The sequence below is a fragment of the Cyprinodon variegatus genome, unplaced genomic scaffold, assembly GCF_000732505.1.
Source record: "Cyprinodon variegatus isolate N-32 unplaced genomic scaffold, C_variegatus-1.0 Scaffold163, whole genome shotgun sequence".
NCBI lineage: Eukaryota > Metazoa > Chordata > Actinopteri > Cyprinodontiformes > Cyprinodontidae > Cyprinodon > Cyprinodon variegatus.
The window spans coordinates 1,173,016-1,185,040 of NW_015150616.1; the positions used below are offsets into that span (position 1 = coordinate 1,173,016).

At 38.1% G+C, this 12,025-nt stretch overlaps 1 protein-coding gene across 1 annotated transcript in view; it reads left to right on the top strand.

The window, feature by feature from the left end:
* The first annotated feature begins 241 nt into the window (after positions 1–241).
* Positions 242–12,025, top strand: part of rph3a (rabphilin 3A) — a 30,654-nt gene continuing 18,870 nt past the window's right edge. Inside the window, exon 1 of the mRNA XM_015378025.1 lies at positions 242–518. The gene's annotated coding sequence lies outside the window, so the exon portion shown is untranslated. The remainder of the gene's footprint in view (positions 519–12,025) is intronic.

A 12,025-nucleotide genomic window follows, 5' to 3' on the forward strand; every position in this document is an offset into this window, starting at 1 on the left:
CCCTCAGTTAAAGTTCAGATGCTGTGATAAATATGTGATAAATAACTATAAATAGTAAAAAGAACTTGGTAGGCAGTATAATGCTGTTAAACCAACATTGATCTCTCAATAGAGCTGTCTGGATGCTGAGATAAATTTAGTCCGATCTTAGGAAAACTGGATGAGGTGCTGACTGCCCACTTAAGCATCATACTGTTATCACTTCAAATCCAGGGGTTTCCTTCCCACGGTACCAAGGGCTTTTCATCTTCCACGCAGGAAAGAGGACCATCTCCCCACGCACTGTGATGCAGGGTGCGTGTGTTCAGCCCCATAGAAGAAGGCATCTCCTGCAATCGATGACTAAATATATAATAAATAAATAAATAAATCAAAGAGGCAGTGGTTTAGTGAGTGGCACCATGCGCGATGATTAATCAGTGTGTAGCTGGATCCTGGCAGCGCACAGAAATCTAGTCCGCATCATTCCCTGACAGCACTACGAGAGAGGGGAGGCAGAGGCACGGCTCGGATCTCAGGTAGGCTCCAGCATCTCATTGATGGCTTCTCATCCTATCAATTTTTTTAATCTTAATTTGTTTTATGCAAGTTGAATGAATGCATCACTTCATTCAGAAAAAGAGAGAGGGAGACGCGCTGTGCAGCTCTTAGGATGGACTGCATCTCATTGCTTGTGTTAATTTGATGGAGGAAATCATTTGAGTGAAAAATTTATGAATGGGTGCATTACAATCTGTATGCACAACGGGCTCCACGGTTAAACCTGGAGCAGCAGCAGTGCAAATGTAATGCAAGCATCCTAACTCATGCAGAGGCTCTGATGTTCATTGACTCCTTAAACGTTGTCAAGTGCTTTGATTCTGGACCAAGTTTATTCACTGATAGCTGGTTGTTTTGAATGTAACTCACAGTTAAGCAGGTCATGCTTAAACTCAAGCTTTAAGTCTCCACTTAAAGAACCTCATTTCCTGATTAAGCAGTCCTTTCTTAGTGCAGATCCAATATGAGGAAGCAGCACTGGTCAGTTATTTTGGAGATTGAGTTGTTGCAGTCCCTGGGCGTTGCTGCAGGATTTTTTTTTTAAAGCACATGCTGGTGTTTGATCTGCTTGCAGCCTAGAAAGGAATGACATTAGTGTAGCCTCCAAAAATCAGCAGGGCAGCTTTAAACTCCAGCTGTGGCTCTGGACAGGTGATTCACTTGTTTACAAGTGAGCTCCTTCATTGTTAAGATTTTTGCACCAGAAGTGTGAGAAAGGCCCAGCATGGATCATTGACACTGATGTCATAATTGAAAAAACAAAACACTGTCTCCTCCATCATCTCCAACCTATGGACTTGAACTACTGGGATTAGATGGGGGAGGGGAGAAAAGACTGAATGAACAGTCGGAGGCATATCTGCTGCTGCCTCCCTTCACATGAGCAACCACAGTATGGGTACTGGCCGACACCCCTCTATATATTTCTTTGTCTTTGTGCTAGCCTCTTGTCATTTTGTGGACAGAAAAGGGTATACAGAACAAAAGAGCAGAGTAAAGACGAGCACAAATTAGGGACAGGGAGCTTCTGTGAAACAGGAGTATTTGGGTAAAACATGGGAATAAAGATGGAGGGATGGAGTAAGTGCTTTTCACATCAACTGCATTATTTAAAGCTGGATGCCGCTGTACCCATAATCCCATGTTTTCAGTGTCTTCCTTTAAAACCGTCCTCTTATTTCACTTATGCCAGCTGCATCTATGACCTGTTCTGTATGGGCTTTGAAATTAGGTGCAGGTAGCATGAAAACACAGATGTGTGGAAACATGGGCAGACACATGTATGCAAAGCATTTCATCACTCCGACTGTCGTCTTTTGATTTTGCTGTTACCATGGCCACAATTGGTAAAGGTGGGTGACTCTGTTCTTCTGTGGTCCTCACTCTCCATAAAATATACACTCTTGATGTACAAATTGGGGAGTCAAACTTTACAGCTTTATAGATTTTTAGTGACCAATTTGTTAAGGGGGATGCATAATGTTATTTGTGCTGGAGTTTCAGTAGGGAGTGGCTTCATTTTCACATCTTAATAAAATAAATAAAAAATCTACACAACAATATTTTGTAGTGTTTATTGATTTTATACAAATTTCCCCCCTTTGTTAAATAGTGTAAATGGCCAAAACTTCAACGTTTTCACAGTTATTTCTAAGACGTTTACGTTTAGAGTCAAATGGTAATCTTCATTTATTCATTAAAATTTTTTCAAAAGCTGCACTAAAGCATTTCCAAAACGTTCTACAATGTGCAACCAAAAAAAAAAAAAAAAAATCATATTTTGGTCTATATGCAACACTGTGCGGCTGGAAAAATGACAGCAGATCAATTGGATTTTATTCCACTATATAACATGGTATTGAAGGCAAGAGGAACGCTGAAAGCGGCCAGAAAAAATCTATAAATAGACAAAAAAACTTTACAGAATTACTTTGCTTATATGGTTTGTCTTCCTCATTTTATTTTATGTCAAAAGCTGGGACAAAGCCTTCTTGTCTCCAGACCAGCTGTCAATGTAACAATGTAAAACTGTAATTAAACCAATAAAACTAGAAAACAAGGAGCAAAGTAAAGAACAACAGAACCAAGACCATGACAGTTAATAATATTGAGCATTTAAACATTTTCAGAAATTTCCAAATGAACATATCTAAAAGAGCATTAGAATAGAAAAGAAACAATAAAATATGTTTATCATGTATGAAGTTTTGGTGAAGGCTGACTCTTTCAGTTCATAGGTCCATATTGGTCGCGTGCTTCAGACCATAACACCTTCTTCTTATCTGAGCTCAATTCATTGAGTGTTTCCCACTTATTCAATACAGAAAACTAATGCTGCAAATCAGCCTGATTACATGGAGAAACCTGGTAGCGGCAGCAGCATGTTGTGAGGAAGCTTGTTGGTTGAGTGGAGGAGTTGTGAAACACTAGAATTACCACCTAAGTGACTGTTCTTTGTTATTTATTGGATGGTTATGGATTGTGAAATTAAACACAATAGCAATCAATGTATTCATTAAACAAACTGGGATGGTATCCCATTTATCCAGTCACTCAAAGTTGTTGTGTTGTTTTCTCCAAAAAAGCAGAGTCGAAACTGCAGGAAGGTTAGTCTATTGTCTCGATAAGGAAATTCTGGAGGGAGACTGTAGACTATTCTGTTTGGGCGAGCTTTGACATCTTGGAGAGCACCAACTCTAAGAGAGTGAGGTTTTATTATTTAACTCTTATCTGTTTGCATTGATTTTACCTCCAACGAGGACATGCCTTGTTTTTCCAGTGAAGGAGATGTTTGCTCACATCATCACACTGCCTCCACATAAGGCTGTTGGGCAAAGGATTTTGGCTGTTTTTTTTTTTTAAAGGATGCAACCTACATGCACAATGCTACAGCTCAACTAGCAGATGGATTTTCCTTATAAATATTGCATAATATAGTCGGAAATAAGCCGACTTTTTTCAGTCTTGTGACACCAGTGGCCATTATTAATCAGCAGCTTAAAAAGAAAAGGTGCAGTCAGAGAAGGGCAGGACATTCATTAAATAGTGCAGGGTTGGGAATTGAACTCATAACAGTTTTATGGAGGAACATAGGCGTCATTTATAGTACACCTGCTGACTGAGTCACGTCCCCCCTCCAAAAATAAAGAGGCCTTATTACGAAGAAGCATTATTATTAGAAAGAAATCAACCAAAATACATCTCTTTTTTGGGAATGTTCATCATACGATCTAAAAAAAAATGCACCAAAGCTTTTTTCTAAAAACGTTTCACACTCTGAACTACATCAGCTTGCCAACTGAGATGTGTTGAGAAATACCCAGGGGTATTGTAACTGCTAGTTCATCTCCAGGGCTGGATGGAGAGTCGGATAACCCGCAGGTGAAATGTGCCAACAAAGATTCCCTGAATGTGGAGTATCTCCACATTGAATGCTTCAGTTTACAAGGGGAGCTGCTGAGTGTCTTTACAAGCAGCCCCTCTGATTTAAAGCTTCTGTCTGCTGCCTGTTTCCCAGAGATGGGAAAGGATCATGGGAGGGAATTAAAGGAGCCTGACTGACCAATGCATCAGCAAGCAGTCGTCAGAGTCCCACCTCTTCCCTCTGGGGCATACTAGAAAGAATTACCATCAGCCCTGCAAATATGAGACTTTCTGCAGGCTCTTACTGAGTGCAGTTAATTCACTGCTTCATGTCGTATTGCTTTTTTCAGACACACTTGAGTTCCAAAGAAAGGCTGCGACACAAGTTCTTTCTGAATCATATAAGACTAATCCTAGAAAATGACGGTCAGGAGACATTTTCTGATACAGATCTTAGGTAAATCCTATTGATTGCGGTGCACAGTGTCTGATATGGATTTGCTGTGCATTGAGTTGCTTTAAGAATGAAAAACCTAGCAAAGTAGGTCTGTTAATTAGAGCCAAAATTTGTAGCAGGGTAACAGCAGGGTAGATTGTCGGTCACTGGACGGTCTTTTCCTGTTTTTTCTCTAGCGAGGCATGTCCTGGAGCCGTGCCGGCCTAGCGGATGTATCTGTGTTTATTAAAGCGTTACGGCTCCCTCACATTTAGAAGGTGAAGAGTCCTCACAGATGGTCCTGCAGATGGTCCCCGTCACACCAGCACTGTGAGCACAAAACATTGATAATTTGTCAGCGCAAAGATCAAACAGACTACCACACATACTGTCACCCAAAACAGAGTTTCTCAATCTGTGGCGCTCTATGATTCACCCTCCTTTCACCTAAATCCACTTTAAGGTGCAGAAGGCACGTACTAATGCTTTAAAGAGAGAACTTACTCAGAGCAAAGGGCCATGTGGTTGAGGGTTGTAAATAATTAAAAAATGCTGAGTGATGAGTTCTTTCTGCAGTGGAGGGCTCTGTGTGGTGCATTGCTTTACAGTCTTGCGTCGTTCCGAGGCACAGTGTGTTACCATGTTGGCATCTCAGCATTTTCTTAAAAGATGGAAGGAGCTTTGCCATCTCAGTGGGAGTGGATGGTTTCCTCATGTTGTTTTTCTGTCGTCTCCATCATTCACTCTGAGTGACTAATGTTTAAGCGTTAGACATCAGAGACTAAATCTGTGAAGTTGGCTTAAAAGGCTGTAATGCCATTAGATGGATAAGTAGTCTTCCCACCCCCAGAAGTTTTGCTACATATTTCAAATTTGATTTAGATCACTACTTTAACTAGACCTTTCTAACACTCTTTTTGTCAGCCACAATGGAAACTGTCCCTGCAGTCTCATGTGTTTAGCAATTGTTAAAAAAATGTCTTCACATATTGTCTTGTGTTTAGCGTCATCCATTTTCCAGTCAACTTTAAACCAACTTCCTGATCCCTGCTGAGGAAATGTATCCCCACAGAATGACACTGCCATTACTATATTTCGCTTTGGCAAATGTGGGTTCGAACCAATGTGTCATATTAGTTATCGGCTGCATATAGCATTTTGCATATAGGTAGATTAGATTACAGGTCAGCTACTTTATTCAACACCATCGCTCTTCTTGATACTCCTCCTCACAAGCCAGATTTGTGGATTCTTAGAAACCTAGAGCTATATTTTGCAGCCCCATCCGACTAACAATGATCCTATTGACTGGATCTCTATGTAAACACTTTCTCTGTTTTTTCATATGCATATTTTATGAAGAGAAACAGAACAACACACCAAAACATTTCGAACGGTTCTCTTCTTTTTTTCTTTCAGAACAACAAAAAAAACAAAGATGGAGGTACCTTTTTTACCTTGGCATTATCATGCTCAACGATTATTTACAAATCTATTTCACATAAAACCAGTTCGACATATTAAGTCAATTTCCAACAAGTTCTATAAAGCGAGTGCATTTGCAAATTTAGCCGAGAAGAAACTATTTCTATCATAGAAATTTCTTGTATAATGTTTATCCCACCCTCACTTCACTCTTCCACCGTTTTCTGGTGATGCCTCTTTTTTTCAATGCATTGTAAAATATATTGTAATTGTTTATCTCTCTTATTAAGGCCATCATATTACCAAGATACACAGTTTCAAAGGAGAAGTGGAAGACAGTGATGAATCCTCACCCAGTATTTCTCAATCATTTGACAGTTCCAGAAAATATGAAAAGGGTTAGTCCCATCCATGCCACATCTCCATATCATCTGTATCTTTTTGGAATTGGTGAAATGAAGAATTGCATTATAACTTTTTCCAGGACAACTCCTGCCAGATCTTTGAATAAGTTGAGATATATTGAATTTCACATATGTGCTTTTAATTTTCTACAGGTATCATTATAATCCCTTTCCTCTCCCATTTTTCTTGCACATAGTATTTTCTCTCCCCCTTATTCCAATTATTTTGGAAGGGTATACTCATTTTATTAGTGCCAAATGTATGTGTTAGGCCTTGGTCAGACAAAGGTATTTCAGTCTCTGAATGAAATAATGTCTGACCTGCAGGTGTCTACAAAACTCAAGTATCAAATGTTTGGAGATCCCTGTTATGAACTAGTGAATTTTTATTGGGTAGCCCTTAAGAAATTCATGTTTTTAATTGGTCATCACATATTAGGAGTGAAATCTGAGGCATATTCTCCCTTTCATAGAGTTTTGGATTCTTCTAAAGCTCTTTCTATTGACAAGCACTCAGGAAGAGGCTCAGCATGTTTTGGTAGCTTTGCAGTTGAGTCATTTTTATTTAATTTTCTGATGCATTCAGATTGAACGGAGGTCTATGCTTCAAACTCCTCCACAACTTTGTCCTGAACTTTTCTGTTTCCTTGATAAAAAGGAAACCATGTATACTCTAAGGTGGCGTGATATAAGGAAATGTATTTCTTTTTTCTTCATCACTATAATCTCACCACTTTTCATTAGCTTTAATATCCTACCCACCAAAAACAAGGAAACTGACAATCTATCATTTTTTTTAAGTGAAGAGGTGTGTTTTTTTATAAATTTGCGAAAATCCTCCTCTATACATATAAAGGTTGTGAATATTTTACAAGGTTCTGTAGGATGTGGCACAATGCATTTATTCATTCAGTTTGATCAACATGAATACATAGAAATGATTCATTTTAGTGAAGCTAAAATTGCCGTTTGTTTATATGAAACCCTTTGATGCAGTGTAAAGCCTAAATAGAAGTCACTGGGCCGACTTTAATATTACCAGTGTGATGATATCTGATAGGTTTGATATTCTATGTGGTTGGTTATAAGTCGGCATGTTTGTTCAAAACATAAACTGTAGGAAGGACATTATTTCATTTCTTCTCAGGGTAAAATAGGTGCACTACGTAAAACAATGCCACCAAGCTGACAAGAGTTTACATTTAAACATGTAAATATTGCATATATCTTTTTGTTTTGTTGAACTGCTTCTGTGTAATAGTGATAAATGGTGTAAAATAATTTGAATAAAAGACCAAAATTAGTTTCCACACTGCAATCTACTGTTGTATTTTCCTGCAAATAGTAAAGATAAACTGTCTAGAAAAAAGTCTATAGTTAGTTAGTGAGGTTTAGTTTGACACAATTTTTTGCAAACACTCTTTAAATTTTAGTTTGAGCTAAAAAAGGTGGATAAATAAAACAAAAATGTTATATTCTGGTTACATTTTTAACATCTTTTAAAATTTGTAAACCAGCCAAAAATAATAGAAAGTATTTATTTTTATAACATATCAAATACTAAAAAGGAAGAAAAAGGGGCATATAAATATATATATATGTCTTTTGTGTTAAATTTCCTTAAAATTCTCTTTTTTATTATTATTAAATTGAAAGTATTATTTTTATATATTGATGCATATAACCCTATCCTAACAAATCAATAACCAACCAATTTGGAGAGACAAATAAAATGTTTATCATGTTTCCTGGATTGGGGCATGATTATTTAAGAGGGCTGCAAGTCACAAACATATTTCTATCTTCCTGGCAGGATGTGGATGTTCATAAAAAGTAAAAAGAGTTCCCAGCTGCAGTTGTGATTAATTAATGTCTTATGGCAGATCCCAGCATGTGGCCCATTTCTGCCCTAACACCAACTAATTTACCACATGTAGATTTATATGCGGTTTTATATCAGTGTGCCATGTTACATCAGTATGCCGCACAGTATGTCGGCCCTTAAAGCTGCTTCATTACGACAAAATCTCATGGAATTGATGTATTTTACAACCAAATTTACTGACACCTGTTTCGTTTTGTGTTTCTTTCATTGCACCCACCTGTTTTGCATGTAGTTCTGTACATTGTTGTTCTATTTAATAAGTCTTTTCTGTTCCCTTGCTGTCTGGTTGTCGTCCGTTATCATCCCAGCAGCTCCTGATTTCCCTTTGGATTTGTATGTTTACCCTCTTCATCAAAACATATCCATTCAAGATGAATCCTGCTGATGTTCTGCTGCTCATTTGTTCCATTTTCGTCAAAAAACCCATAAAACTAATGCCATAGAGTCACTGGTATCTCAGCATGGCTATTTATTTATTATTTTGTTCTAATCAAGGTTTGCTTTAGGGTTATGTTTTGGATTTTTTTTGTAGAATCAATGTATTGATCTCAGATTTATTATAATTACAATGTAATTAAATTTATACAAAGTATTCACCGAATAAATAACATAAGATAAAATACTAAACAGAGAAGAAAGAATTTAGGCATCTGTAGGATCTATTTACTTATCATTACTTACTTTAATCAAATTATTTCCTGTTTTACAAATAGGACATTAAATATTAATATTAAGGTAAGATCCTAGAACTATATCAGATTCCCAAATTATTTTGTGAGATGAGCTTTATTGTTGCATATAAATAATTTTTTTCACGGTTGTAGGGATTCTTTTTTATGACGTAGAATGATACATGGAGAAGGATGTAATTAAACATTTATGTTAACTGCAGCTTGAAAAATCTATAGCTGAACCCAGATTATTGAATCACACATAAAGTAGATATGCTGTGTTGACATGAATAGAAAACACTCCAGCATCAACTTGGCATCAGAAAATGGTTCAGAAGAAACTGCTGATGTGGAGCTGCAGGGATATGGCGTTGCCAATGATGAGTGCTGCTGATGAATAATTGGGTTTTTCTATATCAGAGCTTAAAGTCCACTTCAGTTGTACATAAAGTTTTACACCAAGGCATCAAATACCGACAGAGCCCTGATGAAAGTGAAACCAATCATTGGTTCCAATTCTCATTAACCTATTTTAGCAATATCCCTGGTGGAGGGTGAATGAATCTCAGGGAATTGAGAGTCATTATCATCAATACGGTTGCAAGTAGGACACATAGTACACACACACACACACCAACTTCTTTCTCTGTCTTTGCAGGGTCTTTCCATTGACTTCCATTAATTTCCACAGCCTGACCACAACCCTTACCCTTAACTTAGCCATAACGGGGTCAAGCCTAACACCAAACTAAACTTAGTTCACATTTTTGTCTTAAACGTGACCCCTGACCCTGAAGCAGCATTCCTCCAATGGGGTCCTGGCATTGGGTCCCACCAGGAGCAGTCGGTCCCCACAATGTGCTGTTTTTCCAGAAATGGACCCCACAATGTATCACATCCAAGAACACACACACCAGTTTGTATTTTTATCCATATTTAGACTTCACATTGACTTATACTAATTTTATTTACTGCATTTGGGTGATGGTGGCCTACCGATTAGGGCATTGCGCTTGGGTCCCAGAAGCACTGATTTCAGGCCCCACTCTGGGTCCCTGAGAAAGACCCTTAACCCCACACTGCTCCCCGGGCACCACACTATGGCAGCCCACTGCTCCCCAGCGGGATGGGTTAAATGCAGAGAGTAAATTTCATTGCTTCGTACTGTGACATTGTAATGACAATAATGTTGAATTCCTATATATTTTTGCCCTACCCTAACCAATATTAATATATTCCTAGCCTAAACCTTTAACTTATTTTAACTCGAATCATTCCTCTAAACTGACTATAAAGTTAGAAGTGGGGTCCAGCACATTACGACCAGCCTTTGGTCCCTATAATGCCCGCTGGTCATCAGAAGGTTTGTAAATATACCAAAAAGCATCCTAAATAGGTAACACAAACAAGTACACTAGCAGTTCTAATAACTGGTTTAAAAGACGACAGAAACATTAGCATATTTTTATACACACACTAGTTATACCTGTCTTGAACCATCTTTATCTTTTAGAGCTGAATCCATTTTATGTAGAATATATTTGAAATGTTGGAAACATTCTCATAAAGTTTAGTCCCGTATCAGTAAGATCACAGATTTGCTGGCTGCAGTTCAATGACTCAAATCTTGTTTCACCACATCCCCAAGATGTTTTATAAAGTAGACATCTGGTGACTGTGGAGACAACTGGAGAAAAGCAAACCTGTTTTCATGTTGAAGAAACCAGTAGAGACTATTTGCCAACGTGGAACAATATCTGCTGGATATTCTAAACTATTACACCACCGACAACCTGAACATCTAAACCTAAGCCAGGATTGATTTATGCATGTTTATACAAAAACAAATCGGACCATAGCATCTACAAGGTGCAGCTGAAACTAAGACTGATTGGAGCACCATTCTTCTGCTGTAAACTGTTTCAGTTTCCTGCTTTCAGCCAAATAAGCTTTATCTGCTGTGGTCTTCTGCTCCTAATCCCAATTTACTTCAGCTCTTAACATTTTTCTTCACTTATTGTATTTTTTAAACATCGGTTGTAAAAAAAAAAAAAAAGTGGTTGCATTTGTCGGCCCATTTACCTCTGATCACTGACATCAGGAAGACAGTTTTGATGCTGAGAAGAAAAGACACTGGTTCTGTAATGAAAATCACATGCATCCATTAATGAGTGAATAACATTATTTAAACCTGAAAGAGAGACTTTAATCCCACTTCGCTTGTTTCAGATTACTGCAGCGATTGTCTTTTTCAGATGTGGTTGAAGAAAGACCTACAGTTTGCATCCACCTCAAACATCTCTTCACTGAATTGTTCATTTTAAGCACATCAATTATTTACAAAAACATAAAGGCATCCTAGTAAAACCCCTCTGTTTTAGATGGATGTCAGTGAAAGGAGATGACGTCCCATCCCTTTTAAAACTCTTTGTGCTGTAATGATCCATGTCAGATCAATCCATCAATTCCCTGCTTCCCTGCCTGCTTTTTCAGATCTCATTTACTCAAGCATGTCTCAAAATCTTTAATTTCCCCACTGAGGGACAGTAAAGGATCATTTTAATCCATTCTAAAACCTTGAGCTGTCACCGTTTACATATTCTACACCCAGTGAGTCATATATGTGCTGCTGAGCACCATATGAACAAAATTATCTTTGCATGAACCTGATAAGACTTCAAAGTGCAGAGCTTTATTTCACAAATCCACACAAGATTGAACAGCGTGTGTCTAAACCCCACCTGGAAGCATATACAACTTTACACATTAACATAAGGAGGTACATACAGACAGGTTCTTCTGCAGAGTGGTGCCCCAATAGATAGAGTTTGGATTGGCTGAAGACAGCTGCATGCCACATCAGTCAGAACTTTCTATTATTTTGCATTAATTTACTAGTCAATCTCATCAAATCCAATCAAATCCAATCCCAGGGCAGCCACAGCTGCTCGAGCTGTCAACCCTTCGATTTCTGCTTTGCCTTTTTGTTTTTGCTTTGCTACCCCAAGATTATGGGTCCCCACAGTTACTGCATGGATCCACATACAGTGTTTAGTCATCTTTGTCCATCTGGTCTGTGCTGTTGTCGTCTCGCAAATTATCTGTGATGTGCAGTTGCTGATGTGTACTTTGGGTTTTTTGCACAGGTGTTGTGTATCTCCTTTTAAACACTTCTGAAAGCATCATTAAAAAGATCCCAAAATACTGTCATAAAAAAAAGACAAGGAGGATAAAGATAGGAAAATATTAACTGCTCTCCAGGGAGGAATCCACCAACTGACTGAGTCATCTGTTACAAGCA